Raw genomic sequence first — 14,298 nt, forward strand, 5'->3', positions numbered from 1 at the left:
CATGATTGCTTTGTAAACCTATTTATGTAAAGCCAGGAAGTCAATAGGGCTGTTTGATTATTGAGAGTAAACAAGCAGAAAAAATGGATATTCTAAAATAGCGTTTTAGTTATTTTAATTTTTTAGTACGAACAGGGCAGTATCCATGACTTTGGAAAGTTCCTCCAGGCTGGTTAGATCAATTTATTTTATGTTCAGTGTGTACTTGAGTTGGTCGTTGTAGTTTAACCCCACATCTACATGATTGAACATGCTTATGATGAAAGGTGTTCTAGCTATGTCCATCCTGTCTTTCTCAGATAATGCAGCTAAGATTACATAATCCGCTGTGATCTTCCGTTTTTGGATGATACAGCAGGATTTGATGGAGATTTAACAACTAGTTCGAGCAGGTAAAATTACTATGTAGAAGCTCTGTTTGGGAAAAAAAAAATCATGGGTGGAGAGGGAATTCCACAGAACTGGTGGGTTTGTTTTGTGTAACAGTTTACAAAGGAGGAGAAGCATTAGATGGGTCTGGATAGAGGTGGTAAGCAGCTTGTTTTTTTTCAGACAAGCAGAAACCACTATAGTAGCAGTAGAAAGAGTATAGAGAGAGATGTGTCTTAAAATTTGGTGGTAGATTTCTATTCTTAATTATGTTTCTCAAAGGTAAGTATTTCCAGCTTCTATTAACTCAGACATTGTGAGACAATGTTGTTTTCTTGATATTTTTTTCCATATATTTTGAGAAATGCAATTTTTTTTTCTCATTTATATTAAATACATCTTTCCATCAGCTTTTAAAGTTTTCTGTTATATTATTTTCACTTTTCAATAACTTCCACCTCTGAGACCAGATGATGTCATATTTTAGCAACTTTCATTTGCTCATGTTTATCCAGCCACTTTTCTTTGGGTCATATTTGTTTTACTTCATACTATGTTACTGTTATCCATTGGATAATATTGTCCTCTTTTAGTAATTTTTACTGTTGTATGGTACCTACTTTATGCATTGCTATTTCTTGAGACATATTTTCTGTTCTACATTGTCATCCTTCAGACTATGTTGCTGTCCTGAAATGCTGTGCCCTCCACCTTACTTCAAGCATTATTTAAGTATCTTCCTTCAGATATTGGGGCTGTTCTTCATTGACATTCTTCTGGCATACATGTTTTCCAATATTCTATCTTCTACCAGCCATTGCTGTCTATGTTATACTTGAAAAAAAATTAGCAAAATTCTGTATTCTTGTTTGAAGTCAGTTCAGCTTAAAATACCAGATAGTCTTTTCTAATCTCAGAAATGTATGATGGCCATAACAAAACCTCTTTTTATCATTTTCAAGCATACATTTATCTTCAACTTGAGCTTTACATCTCCTGCAATGGGAAAATGTCCAAAAAACGAAAAGAGAATGTCATTTTTAACTCTTTTAGTGCAGTGTAGTTTTTTGTGGGTATGTGGAATAACTTTTTATGTAATTTAATGAATGTAAGATGTGTCATCATTTAATCCCCGAGGAGCTAAAACTGTTTGATATTTTGCATGAAACTTTGTCACATATAAAAACAGCAAACTGTTGAGCAGTCTGCACATAAGGGAATAACAATATTGAGTCATTCTGGAGTGGGTTATGCACTGAAAGAGTTAAGGTATCTATTCCATATTTTCTTGAAATATTTGCATTTTCCACTTGAACAGATGCTAATTTTGTATAAAAAAAATTTAGTGACTGGAATGATTTGGAACCATAGTATATGAACATGGAAAAGTATTTCCAAATTTTGTCTGTTGATCTAATCTTGTAAATTATTCTCTCATCTCACCCATCACATTTTACATCCACTTCTGTTATGCTTGGATGACTATAATGGTATATGCAGTTGTGATCATTTACAAACTGTTGCAACAATTTTTATATTTTTGTTTCTGCTAGCAGCTATCCAGACAAAAGCTAATATAGTTATGTTCCTTCCTCAAAAGTACAATATTGGATGCCATTTTTGATCAGTGTACTTGTGGCTAGTAGTTTAGCACATTCATCACATCCCTTTGTACCTCCGTAAGCCATTGTGTTGTGTAACCCATTTGGTTTTGGGACAAATATCAATGAATTTCGATTTCACATAATATATCAAGAGCAAGTTAGCTCAGCAGAGTGTAATCCTCTGTAGCCTAGAACCACTGGAGATGTTGAATAGTGCTGCAAGCCAATGGCACACTCATACAATTCAAAGTGCTCCCTCTGTTTAACTCTTAAGCATTTAAACTGGCCATTTCTGGCTCAAATGTTCTGTTTTATGTTCAAACTAGCAAGATCTGATCTCTCACACCTACCCTGCAATATCATATCATTGAAATCTTGAAGCTTTCAGATAATGTATGATAAATTCAAAACATTGTGACAATAATTTGCATGCCAAAGCAGTGAGTTTTGTTTTTAAGCTAAATAGACTGAGCCGTATACTGAGTCTACAAATAGTGCAATACTGAAAACATGATAAAGCTGCCTATTTCTTAGCAAGTTGTCTAATACATTGTTGATTTAGCCATTCACGTACAAAAATTGTCTTGCATACGCTTCTTTCAGTTTCTGTCTCCTAAATACCCTCACAAGTCTTTAATTGGCTCAGGGTTATAGCAGAAGACATTTGCCAAAGGTGCTGCATAGTGGGATTGAACCTAAAGCTACGTGGTTGAGAAGCAAACTTCTTAACCACTCAGCCATGCCTTAGACCTATTTTACTTTCATTAATATTTATAATAATTTTATTGAATGAATGGATAGTGGAAATTTAGTCTTTGATTATGTGTGATCTCTTATTAAAATCTAGGATGCAGGATCAGAAATCTAGTGAAACTGCAATTTTATGTATGTTTCTATATACACACAGGAAGACTGACAATGATTAAATACATGTTAAACAAAGATATAGTATCAAGCTTCAGATTTTATTATTTCACATCTGTACTTATGCACCCACCTTTTTGTTCTGAGTTCTGACTCCACTTTAGTCAATTTTGTAATGCAAACTCATTACTAAGTATCAGATCAGTTGACTAAATGCCCTCCCAAAAAGTATGCCATTCTGTTTGAGGTTGAAGTTATTGCAACTTAATGTAAGGTCTTGGCTGATTTCATTTCACTGGAAAAGAATGAACATTTTTTATCTTTTAGCTGTGACCTTTTTGTAGGACCTCCAAGTCTGATGAGTGAGAAAAAGGAAGGTGTCCCATAACAAGTGACTTAATCCAAATGCTTACAATGAAGAGGATGGTGCCAACTGATAGTGTTAAATTGGATGATGGGTAGACCACAGCAGAATTTGAACCAGAACAAATACAAGACATTCAGTCCCAAATATGTGTTTTTTTTTAATTACCCTAAATTGACTTCTGTGGGATTTGAACTCACTATTTAATGCTCAAACAATTTTACAAATTCGTCACTTGGGAATTGATAGATTTGTAGATGCTACTTTTAGAGCCAGGTTTCTATGGGGCCATCTTAGAGAGCTCGTTAAAAGAAACCATTTATATGGTGTTATATGTAGAAGTATCTTGAATTATTTTTGCTCCTTTTGATTAGTTTGTTTACAGTTTATTCTTGTTTTTATTAGATATAGTTACTTTTTTTTTGTGTGTGTGTTCAGGTTGAAACGAATGTAAATTGATCCTGCTTGAATTTTTATTTATAAAATAAATGTTGCTTAAGTACACTGGAAGTTTTGAGACTAAAAATTCTTTTATCATTTTAATTGTTAAGTAAATAACTTGAGAAATTGCAGGTTTTTACAAACCTGCATCGAGCTTTCGATGCTAGGCGTTACCTTCGTTATTTTTATTAATAAAATTTTTGCGTTAGCGTGACGTGTGAATACTTTTTTAGAATTCAGGAATTTTGTTCCCAGTTCATGGAATTTCCTTCTGGTGGCCAGACTGATATCTCGCTACGATATTTTCGTCATAGGTTTACATCCTTTAAACACAAGTGACGCACTGAAATTTATATATATATATATATATATATACACTCTCGCACACCAATGGTCATGTTTTTCTTTTGTTAATGGAACAGTTGGTTTTGTACGGACATAACTGCAAATAAACTATTGTACTGAGAAGAAACGTACCGAAACTCTTACTACGTATGTAAATGTTATTCTTTTAACATCTCACTGTTAATAGCTGAGCTTGCTAAAGGGGTTTTATACCGACCGATATGTGATCGTTAAATAAGACTGAGTCATAATCCTTGGTTATTGAAGAAATCTCGAATATATTTAGTGGATATTTAGTTGATTTACTTTATCTTTATATGGTCAAAATATTGCCATTAATGCAGATGTTCTGATGCATTATTTGGGAATTAAACATATTCACCCTCTCAAAAAGAAAAAAAGATGGCCATAATCCATAATATTCGCGTATACACACAAAATAAGGACACGATTAGGTGATGCCTCTTGTACGATGTTGTGAAGTAGCTGACATGGCACTAAGTCCCGTCTAGCATCGTCACCATCAAAATATGTTTTATAATTGATGTGTTGGAACAGAAAAATAAAACAAAAATATAATAAAAATGCGAGCTACTAATAATGTGTCGGGAAGTAACTGTCGTAGCTAATAATTTCCATTTCAGATTCATAAATTCATTTCTTTCAAATTGAGTCAAATTATTCTGCAGTCACAAACTTTGGCAAGCAGTACGTGTAAAGCAAGCCTTTTACTTTCCCCACCCCCGAGATTCAAACGCATTGAATCAGGGGAAATAACCCAGAACTGATGCTCTTTAACATTCACTTAAATAAATTTTTGATCGTTTTATTCCATTGACCCTTTCAAAAACCAATACTTACTGCGTATGTTTATTTGAAAATGTTTTTATTTTTCTTTGAAAATGAAAAAGAAGAGTGAAAATTGAAAAAGAGTAAATATTCTGCGTTAAGTCGGACGTTATTCATTTTTACGGCAGTCGTAAATAGGTACATTTCCTGTAATTGCCGCCATATTGCCATGAAACACAAGCGTGACTGTCTGGTAAGACTGGCTGATTTCATTTAGCTCTCAGACATCCTTTATTTTAGATCATTTATTTCTTATCTTCGATTCATATTTGTGAAATTACTTCACATTCATTGTGTCAAGCGCGTTACCTTGTGTTGTCGATTGCTTATTTTTTGGCTCATTTCGCGGATATCTGTCTGTCTGTGTGTGTGTGTGTGTGTGTGTTTAAATGACGTTCTCTCTCAACTCTTTACGTTTAGTCGTGTTATTTTCGCATAGAATTAATTGCATTTGCATTTTTCAAATAGAAATAAATCTGTTAAGCTATTTTTTAAAAAACTTTCAATAATATTTAACCTTGGCCTCTTAGTGGACTCGCACTTGTCCACTATGTTCGATTGGTTGGTACGTGCTCCGCCACCTTCGCTCTGTGTCATTCACTTAATACATGACTATGGTGTCTCAACAATTTTCCTATTTAACAGTTTACATTTGCAACTTTTATCTTTCTTATACACATGCGTCTAAGCTTGTTTTATTTTTCTACAAGTAGATCTCGATTACTCTTCGTTGTCTCTGCAACACTTTTTTTTTTCTATAACGTTTTCATAGAAGTCTTGAGCTGCTCAATGTCGGACATTTACCATCAGTGTGATAACTACTGCCTACAGAAGGTGCGTCCCTTTGTAATTATTCATTAAAACATTTATTATCCTTGTTTTAATGTTTTTTTTCTTACTCATTTGTAAGCTTTCTCATCAGTGTATTTTACCACTGACCTTTCAGTGTATTTGATACTCTTAAGTTTTTTCGTTTTCCTAATTTTCTTACAATGTCTCAATATTATTTGGTCTTTATTTTTAGCTTATATTTTTCGTTTTCATTTTGTTTCTCTTAGAAATTGGATCAAACCTTTTATTGATCTTTTAGTATTTTGTTTCTTTGTGTAAAATTCTAGCTAATTGGTTGTGCATGTGACTTGGGTTTCTGAATTCACTTATGGATATTCTCAAATTAAACGTTGCAGAAACCTTTTCAAAACTAATAATCGGGTATGACATTCGGGTCTGATTTTCTTTCTCTCGATGAGGTTTCATATCTTTAACAGGTTTTCATACGTTTCTTCTAACACTCGTTAAACATTATTGATTAAGTTCGATTATGTTAATCTATTTTTCTTGGTTGATTTCTCTCCCTCTTGTATGCAACCTCTTATGAAAAATAAAAGCAAAAAACGCGAAACAAATAATGCTTGTCTAAAAAGTGGAACTAGCTGTGCATTACCAACCAGCAGCAGCTAATTTCGTCCAACTAATTAAATTCAATATCTACCGATCAGTCGATGTGATCTATCAGTTCGGATATATAGATTTTGCATACTGGTCGTCCTCCCCTTAATTTTTCATTTACAACTCACGATTCTCGAACTTTTTCATTTGTTAAATATTGTAACTTTATGATGCTATTTAAATTCATCACGGCAATTACGTTAGTGGACTTGGCATTTGCCATGATTTTATATAAAATAGTTGTAACTAAACTCTTTAGACTGAGATTTTCTTAGTATCATCCTGTAATTAAGTTTTTAATGTAATCCGTGGAGTTAAATCTTGATGTTTGATTTGGAGTAGACAAACAAACTTCGCTTAGAATATATATACGTGTTGATTCTTTTGATTAGATGTTTGTCTGCTCTTTTTGAGAATGGAGTATTCTCTTTTTTTCTTCTGATAGAAATAAACTGGATTATAGATTAAATTTCACTTTTTTTTTTTTACAACTCCGTCATTTCTTTTCAAAAATATAATCTCATTTTTAATAATTGTTGTTTTTTTGGATACGAATGTTATATTTCTGTGGAGTTATTTACTATGTTTTCTCCCCGAACTTACGCATTATAGCATATTACTCATTAAGTATTGATCGGTGATTAATTTATTACTAACTATTTATTCATGATGGTGAATTTACTTTAGATATGGGCAGCTCAAGTTGATCTTCACATGTAAACTAATAAAACTTATCTAATATTCAGATTAACCATCTTATGTATTTTTAAGGATATATTCACATTGCCAACATTACAGTTTGCTATTTTCTTTCCTCCCAGTTAGAAGTGGTTGAGTAATTGACGTTGTTTATTATGAACGAAAGAATCCCATTCCTTGTAATTGTCTCAGTCTGTTTAAATATTGCGTGAATATAATACGGGAAACTGGAAAGAATTTAGAAAATTTCGTACAAGCGTCTAATTTCGTGATTTACCACACCGTCAGAGAAAAAAAAAATAGATGTAAAATTTCTAGTGGGAGAGCATCTGCTTTATCTCACACCTTGTTAGAAATGGTAAAAAAAAAAAAAAAAAAAAAAAAAAAAGACATTGCATAAGGTAGTCTGTAAAAGACGGAATGATCATGACAAAAATATCTTACCACAGGCCTCACCGATCAGGACTGACCTGGGGCTAAACAGCAACAGATGTAAACATGTTAACGTATTGAGATAGGCATCTTGTTATACAGGTTGTTGCATTCTATTAGTTTGTCAGTGGTTATAAATTTTGAAAAGTACGAAAGTTGTAATTTGTCAAAGAATTCTCTTGGATATCTGAAATGTCTTCATAGTTGTTATTGTCAGTGTTTAAAATTTTTTCTTTTAAATATTGGCATGGAGTTAACAGCCCTTTCTTTATTCTCTGTAACTTATTCTCTTATTCCTTTAAGCTGATTGATCCTGCTATAGATAATCTTGACTGTTAGCTTATGACACTTTCTAACCAACAGATGTTGCCCATTGTTTGTTTTCATAGTGACTATCCTGTAATTTTGGTTTGCTCATTGATCCAGTGATTGAGGGTTCAAACCACGTCACTGACATTACACTTAATACAGACTTGTAATGATGTGCTCTATTTTTTTCATTCATTCTTTCATATTAGGTGGAATTATGCTTTGAAGAGTAGATGAGGCTAAAAAGGATTTTGAAGAATTTGCATTTTTAAAAATCTTAGATTATATAAATGTATTTAAAAATCATATAACTTTCTTTTCAATAAAATTTCAGTTTCAAAAACTTCAAGGCAATATTTTAACCTTCCATAAAAGTTTTCTTTGAGAAGTATAAGTTTATATATTTTAGTAAACTTTTAGATTCTCCATTTCATTTTGATTACTCATTGTATAAAAATAAACCCAGTCACAAACAAAAGGTTTGGAATCAATTTAACAACTGTTTGTTTAAAGTGCCATTAAATGTAATTAGGTTAACAGATTTGATTAAAGCTATAATTATATTTTTAATGTATTTTTCCATGCAGAGATAAGCCAATTTGAACATTTTGTAGAAGGCCTTGTTTGTGTAGCAATGTAAAAACAAATGTTCGGAGTGATCTTTAGGTCTATCATTATCAGAAATTATAGAATACCCTTTTGGGTAGGATTCATATGTATATTCCCAAAAATGTTTTGGAATATATCTTGAATGGAAAATTTATACTTTTGTTTTTCTAATTAGGTGTTTTTTAAATTTCTTTTCAAATTAGTGTTTTTTTTTCTTTTGTGTTTGTTAGTGTGAGCAATTTAAGTAAACTGCTCATAGTCTTTAGATGCACTTAGACTTGGAAAATTAAGGTTTTGGTTCCATTAATCCAGATGTTTGAAGGTTGTGAAATGTGAATGATTTGTCTTTTGACTTTTTTCATAGTGTGATTTATTGTTATATGCCCCTTCTAAATCCAAATACAAAATCATATTGGGATTAAAAGCTATCTTTCATTTAGGTGAACTGAAGCATGTAATTAAGTGGAATGAAGTAATTTGTCAATGCAACAATGAAATAATTAGTTAGGGTCATTAATTATTGAAGATCTGTCCAACCATGCAAGCACAGAAAAATGGATGTAATACTATGCTGATTGATTACACTTAAACTGTTTAATTGGAGTTTATAATAGCTGTTATTTCAAAGGTCTGAGTAGAGCACCTATAGAAGATGAATAATCTGTCTTTCTTTCCTTCTTTCTCATACATGTATATGCATTTAGTAAATGAAGTTAGATTATGATATATAATTCGCATAATTTAGATGCTTTATTTGACCATTCTAGTTCGTATACACAAAACACTAGTATATTTGGTGATATACTGTTTTACAGGTTTTGGTCATTGGAACATGACTATACTGGGACAACACCTTCAAGGGTCTAGCCAATTATATCAAATACAGTGCTTATTTTATTGGACTCTGTTTATTGCACTGTTAAGTTAAAACTGGTATAGACACCCATGCATGCTTAGATATGCTCCACACACATACATACTCACACTCATGAGATTATACCCTCCAGTGGTTTCTTGTTCAAGCTGCCACTGAATTTGAAACTACATGATTGTGAAGTGGACTTCTTTATGACCCTGCTATGTGTGTACTTATGTACATTAATGTTTTAGTGACTCAAGACATTGCTGGAAAGATAAATATAGAATAGGATATAATCTATTAACACTTATTTCAGCAATTCATTAAATCATTTGGATTTACAAAACTGTCTTAACAAAAATGGGATTTCTTATTTAATCTTCCATGTCTTGGCAAATATTTGAAATATTCAGTTGTATGTTCTTGTCTGCAGCATTGAACTGTGTCTCTATATGAAATTTGCTTACAGCCACATTAAATGAATGAGAGAGAGATAAGTAACAATGATAAAATTGCAAGCAGTGGCTGGTAGGCAGGTGCTATAAGGTTTTGACCAGATTTAACTATTAAAATAATGTTAGTGATATTAAGTTTCCTTTTCTTAATGTTTTATATGAAATGCTTAGCAATAAGTTGTATTTTTGTAGTAATTTTGCATAATTAGTATTGTGAAAATAGATTTCACCATATCGTAGACCTTTTTGTAGCAGTTATGTTGAATATTACTGTTGAAATAGTTCAGTGAATAAACCTTGAAATGTCTCTTTGTAAAAATAAGCTATTGAAAATTAAAATAAGTTTGGCTCCTTTCCTCGCCTATTTGCTAAAAAATAAGAGACATGACTCTATCCTTCATTGTTGTCACCTTATGTTAATGTTGTAAATGACATCACAGTCAAGAGATCTATACCTCATTACAGGAGTTGTCCCTTTGCCAATGAAAGTTTGGTGCTCTTGCTGTAACAAATTGTTATTTAAGTGAGTATGTGCACATTCTTCACTCTCCATATGGCATTTTACATTTGGAGAGTAATGGTCATCACTGTTGTTTTGTCATTTCTTGAATATTTGTATGGATGAAATGATTTTATTTATTTGTAGTATTACCAAAACTGTTTTATGCTTATTTTTAGTTCTACTCATTGTTTATTTCTTCTCTTTTCCAAGATATAAATTTTAAGCATTTTCTCTTTTTTTTTTGTTAAATAATCTGACCGTGGTGTTTTGCTTGTTATTTTGAGAGTCTGTGGTCGTCATTGGCTGCTATTGTATTTAAGTCCAAGTTCAGTTCAGGGTATTTGTAGTAGATAGATATTTCAGAATTATGCTTTATTGTTGTTGTGGCTACAATTGTTTGTTTTTAGGGTGTTGGAAGTTGGGTCTGTTTTGAAAATTAGTTTATATGTATCTGTCCTTGCAATTTAGAAGTTTAATTTGATTATTATCTGAGGCAGATATGATTCTAAAAGTATTTAACTATTTGATAAACATTTGATAAATAAATATTCATGTGATACAGTATTTTTAAAAAGATAAATGTTTAATAATGATTTATTGCACATGCAAACATACATGCACACATGCTTGCATTACAGTTTTGCTTCTTTCAAAAGTGAATTACATTTTCATTGGTTAATATGTTTTTAAGGTTATGTTCATTAGCAAATAACATTACATGTCTTGAAGACTTAATTGAATGAAGTTTTCATTAATGAAATTGATATTTTGGTATAAATAGTAAATTTTAGCTATAGATGTGATCATCATCATCATCATTTAACATCTTCCTTCCATGCTGGCATGGATTGGATGGCTTGACTGGAACTGGTAAGCCAGAGAACTGCACCAGGTTCCAGTCTGAATTTGCCTTGGTTTCTATGGTGAAACACCCTTCCTAATGCCAACCACTCTGAGTGTGTGGTGGGTACCTTGTATGTGTCGCTGGTCTCAGCCACAACTACAATTTCACTTGGTTTGATGAGTTTTCTCAAGCACAGCAAATTGCCAAAGGCCATGATCACTTGTCATCCCTTCTGTGAGACCCCTCATTCGAATATCATGTTTCACCATCTCATTCCGTGTCTTCCTGGGTCTACCTCTTCCACAGGTTCCCTCCGCAGAGATCAACACTTTACGCAACTGTCTTCATCCAAATGCATCACATGACCATACCAGTGTATTCATCTCTCTTGCACACCACATCTGATGCCTCTTATGCCCAATTTTTCTCTCAAGACACTTATACTCTGTCGTACATGAACACTGATGAACCTCATACAGCTCTCCAGCTTGCCAACTCTGGTCAAACCTCAAACTCATTCCAACATGGAAAACAGATGTTGATGATGATACACACACACACACACACACACACACACACACACACGTACATCAGTAATGACAGTGAATCCTTGAAAAAAAAAAAATAGTGGAAGTGTCAAGGGCATAGTTTTCTTATTCATCCCATTTTAATTTACAGAAGAATCTAAAAAATATTTTTCCTTTAGCACTTATCCTTATTTTAATTTTTTCTTTAAATATCAGCCACTACTTTGCTTCACTTGGTTATAAGAACGCTTTGGCTAGCTTTATCTCTCATTATTCATTAGATATTTGGGTTTAAAATGAAAACAAGGTGATTTGACTATTATAAACAAAATATGACTGGATTATGTTTCAGTTAAGTAGGTTTTTTTGCCCCCATGACTAATAATCTGACTTTTTTTTAAAATTTGAGCTAAATATGGGCATCTCTTTTATTCTTTACTAGGTTTTGTATGTGTTTGTGTACCCTCCCCAACCTGCTTACCTAGGTACATTGAAGAAAAAAATACAATTTAAAAATTTGAATTTGGACAGTTTTGGCTTGACATATCTATTACTTGGTTCTTTCATTGACGAACTTCTGTTTTATATCTGTAATATGGATTCTTTTTTTTTTTAAATCTGAAACAAAACACAGTTTCATTAGTGTTTATATTAAAATAACTGATATTAGGAAGGACATTCAATCCTAGACTTTCTACCTTTGTCATAAATATCTTGCTGCACAAAACAGAACAATACTCCTAAAAATCAGATTTAACCTAATTTGTTCCAGTGTGGTGCACTTGAATCATATTCAACTTGGAGAATTAGTCCAAAACATAAATTAATTTCATACCATGATTCGATTATATCAATATTTCAATTTCTTTTCTACACTGTTCTTTAGGCAAATTTCTTCTACCATAGCTGTGGTTTGATCACTATCTAGTGAGTGGAATTTGATATGTGGAAGCCCGTTGTATATATTAAATGTAACTTTGGCTGGTAAACTTTGTTGTAAAACTGATGCTCTTAAAACAAAGTTCTTTGCAAGAATGAAGGCCTTTGCACCAAGTTATTGGCACTTCCCTGTTACTCTCTCTGTTAGAAAGGCAGTGAACCATTGATTGTCCCATTGGAAACCTCTAACCAACAATGCTGGAGTTCATAAATTGTGATATAAATTCTAAAAAGAAATTTTATGTACGAAATCCATTTAACTTGAACTACTTTGACATATATTTGAAAGCTGTTGAAGTTTTAATTTTCATTATCCACATTGAGAAAATGGTTACTGAAAATGGAACAAGGAATGAAATTTTTTGCTGTTAAACATTCTGAAAATCAGTTTGAGACAGTAAAAATGTAACAGGACCATTAATGTGACTTAAACCCAGACCACTTCATAACTGACTGCATTACTTATTACACACTAGAATGCTTGTCATTCTATCTGCTAATTAAATATTATAATTTGTTATTGCTATTTTGTATTATCTTTCTCTCTAAATCTCACTTGGCACAAGCTTTTCTATTAATGTCAAGCATAAGAAGATATCCTAGCATGGTTGATGATTGTATTGAAAATCAACAAGTCAAATTATAAATAAACTTCCGATGATATCAAACATTTGATAAGTGACTCAAATCCCATCAGATGAGCCTGTTTCTTTTTCTGTCTCAATTTGATACTTATATCTAATATATTCTTTGAAATCTTAAAATTTAATTGATGAATTGAATTTTATTTATGGAGAGAAAAAAAAAAATCTGAAAATCTCTTTACAATATAGTAGCATTGAATTTGCTTATTCTGTATATTTTGTGCCAGCCCTTATTCTATCATAACCTGAATCACTTATATTAGTAGTACTCTAGCAGATTTTGTGAGTAATTCTATTAACAAGGACTCTAATTTTTTTTTTTTTTTTACTCTATTACTCTAAATTTCCCTACTATTTTACACACACACACACGCACTTTTCATCATTATTCCCCAGTGTCTTTGTGAACCCTTACTGGTTAATAGACATTGTTATTATTTCTTGAAAAATTTTCTGTTAATTAGTTCAACTTCTTTATAAAGTAGGTGGCTGATGGTCTGAAACTGATTTTGAACCATTTGGATATGCATAAGAAACTATAGCCATGTTCAGCTTAGAGAATCAGACTAAGGTGTAATATTGAATTAAATGTATAATTTCATACACTAATTCAATTCTATCAACATTTCAATGACTTTTTAGTTCTTTACCATAGCACCTAATAACACTTATGGGCAAACTTCAGGTTTTCTGAATGTCACATCAATGAAAAAAATGACCTTGAATTCCTTTTTAGTAGAGTGGCCCACCTATGAGCCTCGTCTCATGTGGCCCACTTCTTGATAAAAGGTATTTCCAAAATGTATTCTGTAGCATATTTTCACAACCTGTCACTTTTTTCCTAATTTTGTATCCCGATCGTCTTCCTACAGTGATTGTTGTGGGAAGACTTTATGGATACTAATAAAGGGCATCTGTTTGATAAAAGCAAGTATGTGTGTGTATTGGAAATGTTATCCATTCGGCTTGTAAAATGCATTTAAGAAAAATGGTTTTCAGTTTAATTTTGAAGTGGTTTTTCATTAAATTTAGGAAATTTTGTTTTTTTATCTACACCTCATTTTTGGAAGCTCTAAAGAATATTTGACTAGTTTATATGAAAATATTAAACCACACATGCAAATCATGTATGTAAAACAGTTTAAATTTTCAAATATTTTAGGATAATGATAATTGTAACAAAAAAAAAAAAAA

The 14,298-nt window shown here is 32.1% G+C and overlaps 1 protein-coding gene across 3 annotated transcripts in view; it reads left to right on the forward strand.

Annotated features, from left to right (window-relative positions):
• Positions 1-14,298, forward strand: part of LOC106883585 (ankyrin repeat domain-containing protein 17) — a 120,858-nt gene that overhangs the window by 56,406 nt on the left and 50,154 nt on the right. Inside the window, exon 1 of one of the 3 annotated variants that reach the window (XM_014934655.2) lies at positions 4,887-5,029. The exons of 1 other annotated variant lie outside the window; for it this stretch is intronic. The gene's annotated coding sequence lies outside the window, so the exon portion shown is untranslated. Of the gene's footprint in view, positions 1-4,886; positions 5,030-5,331; positions 5,671-14,298 lie in introns of those variants that run through there. One more of the 3 variants, XM_014934657.2, reaches the window with a different exon arrangement.

The sequence above is a fragment of the Octopus bimaculoides genome, chromosome 5 (genome assembly GCF_001194135.2).
Source record: "Octopus bimaculoides isolate UCB-OBI-ISO-001 chromosome 5, ASM119413v2, whole genome shotgun sequence".
Lineage (NCBI taxonomy): Eukaryota > Metazoa > Mollusca > Cephalopoda > Octopoda > Octopodidae > Octopus > Octopus bimaculoides.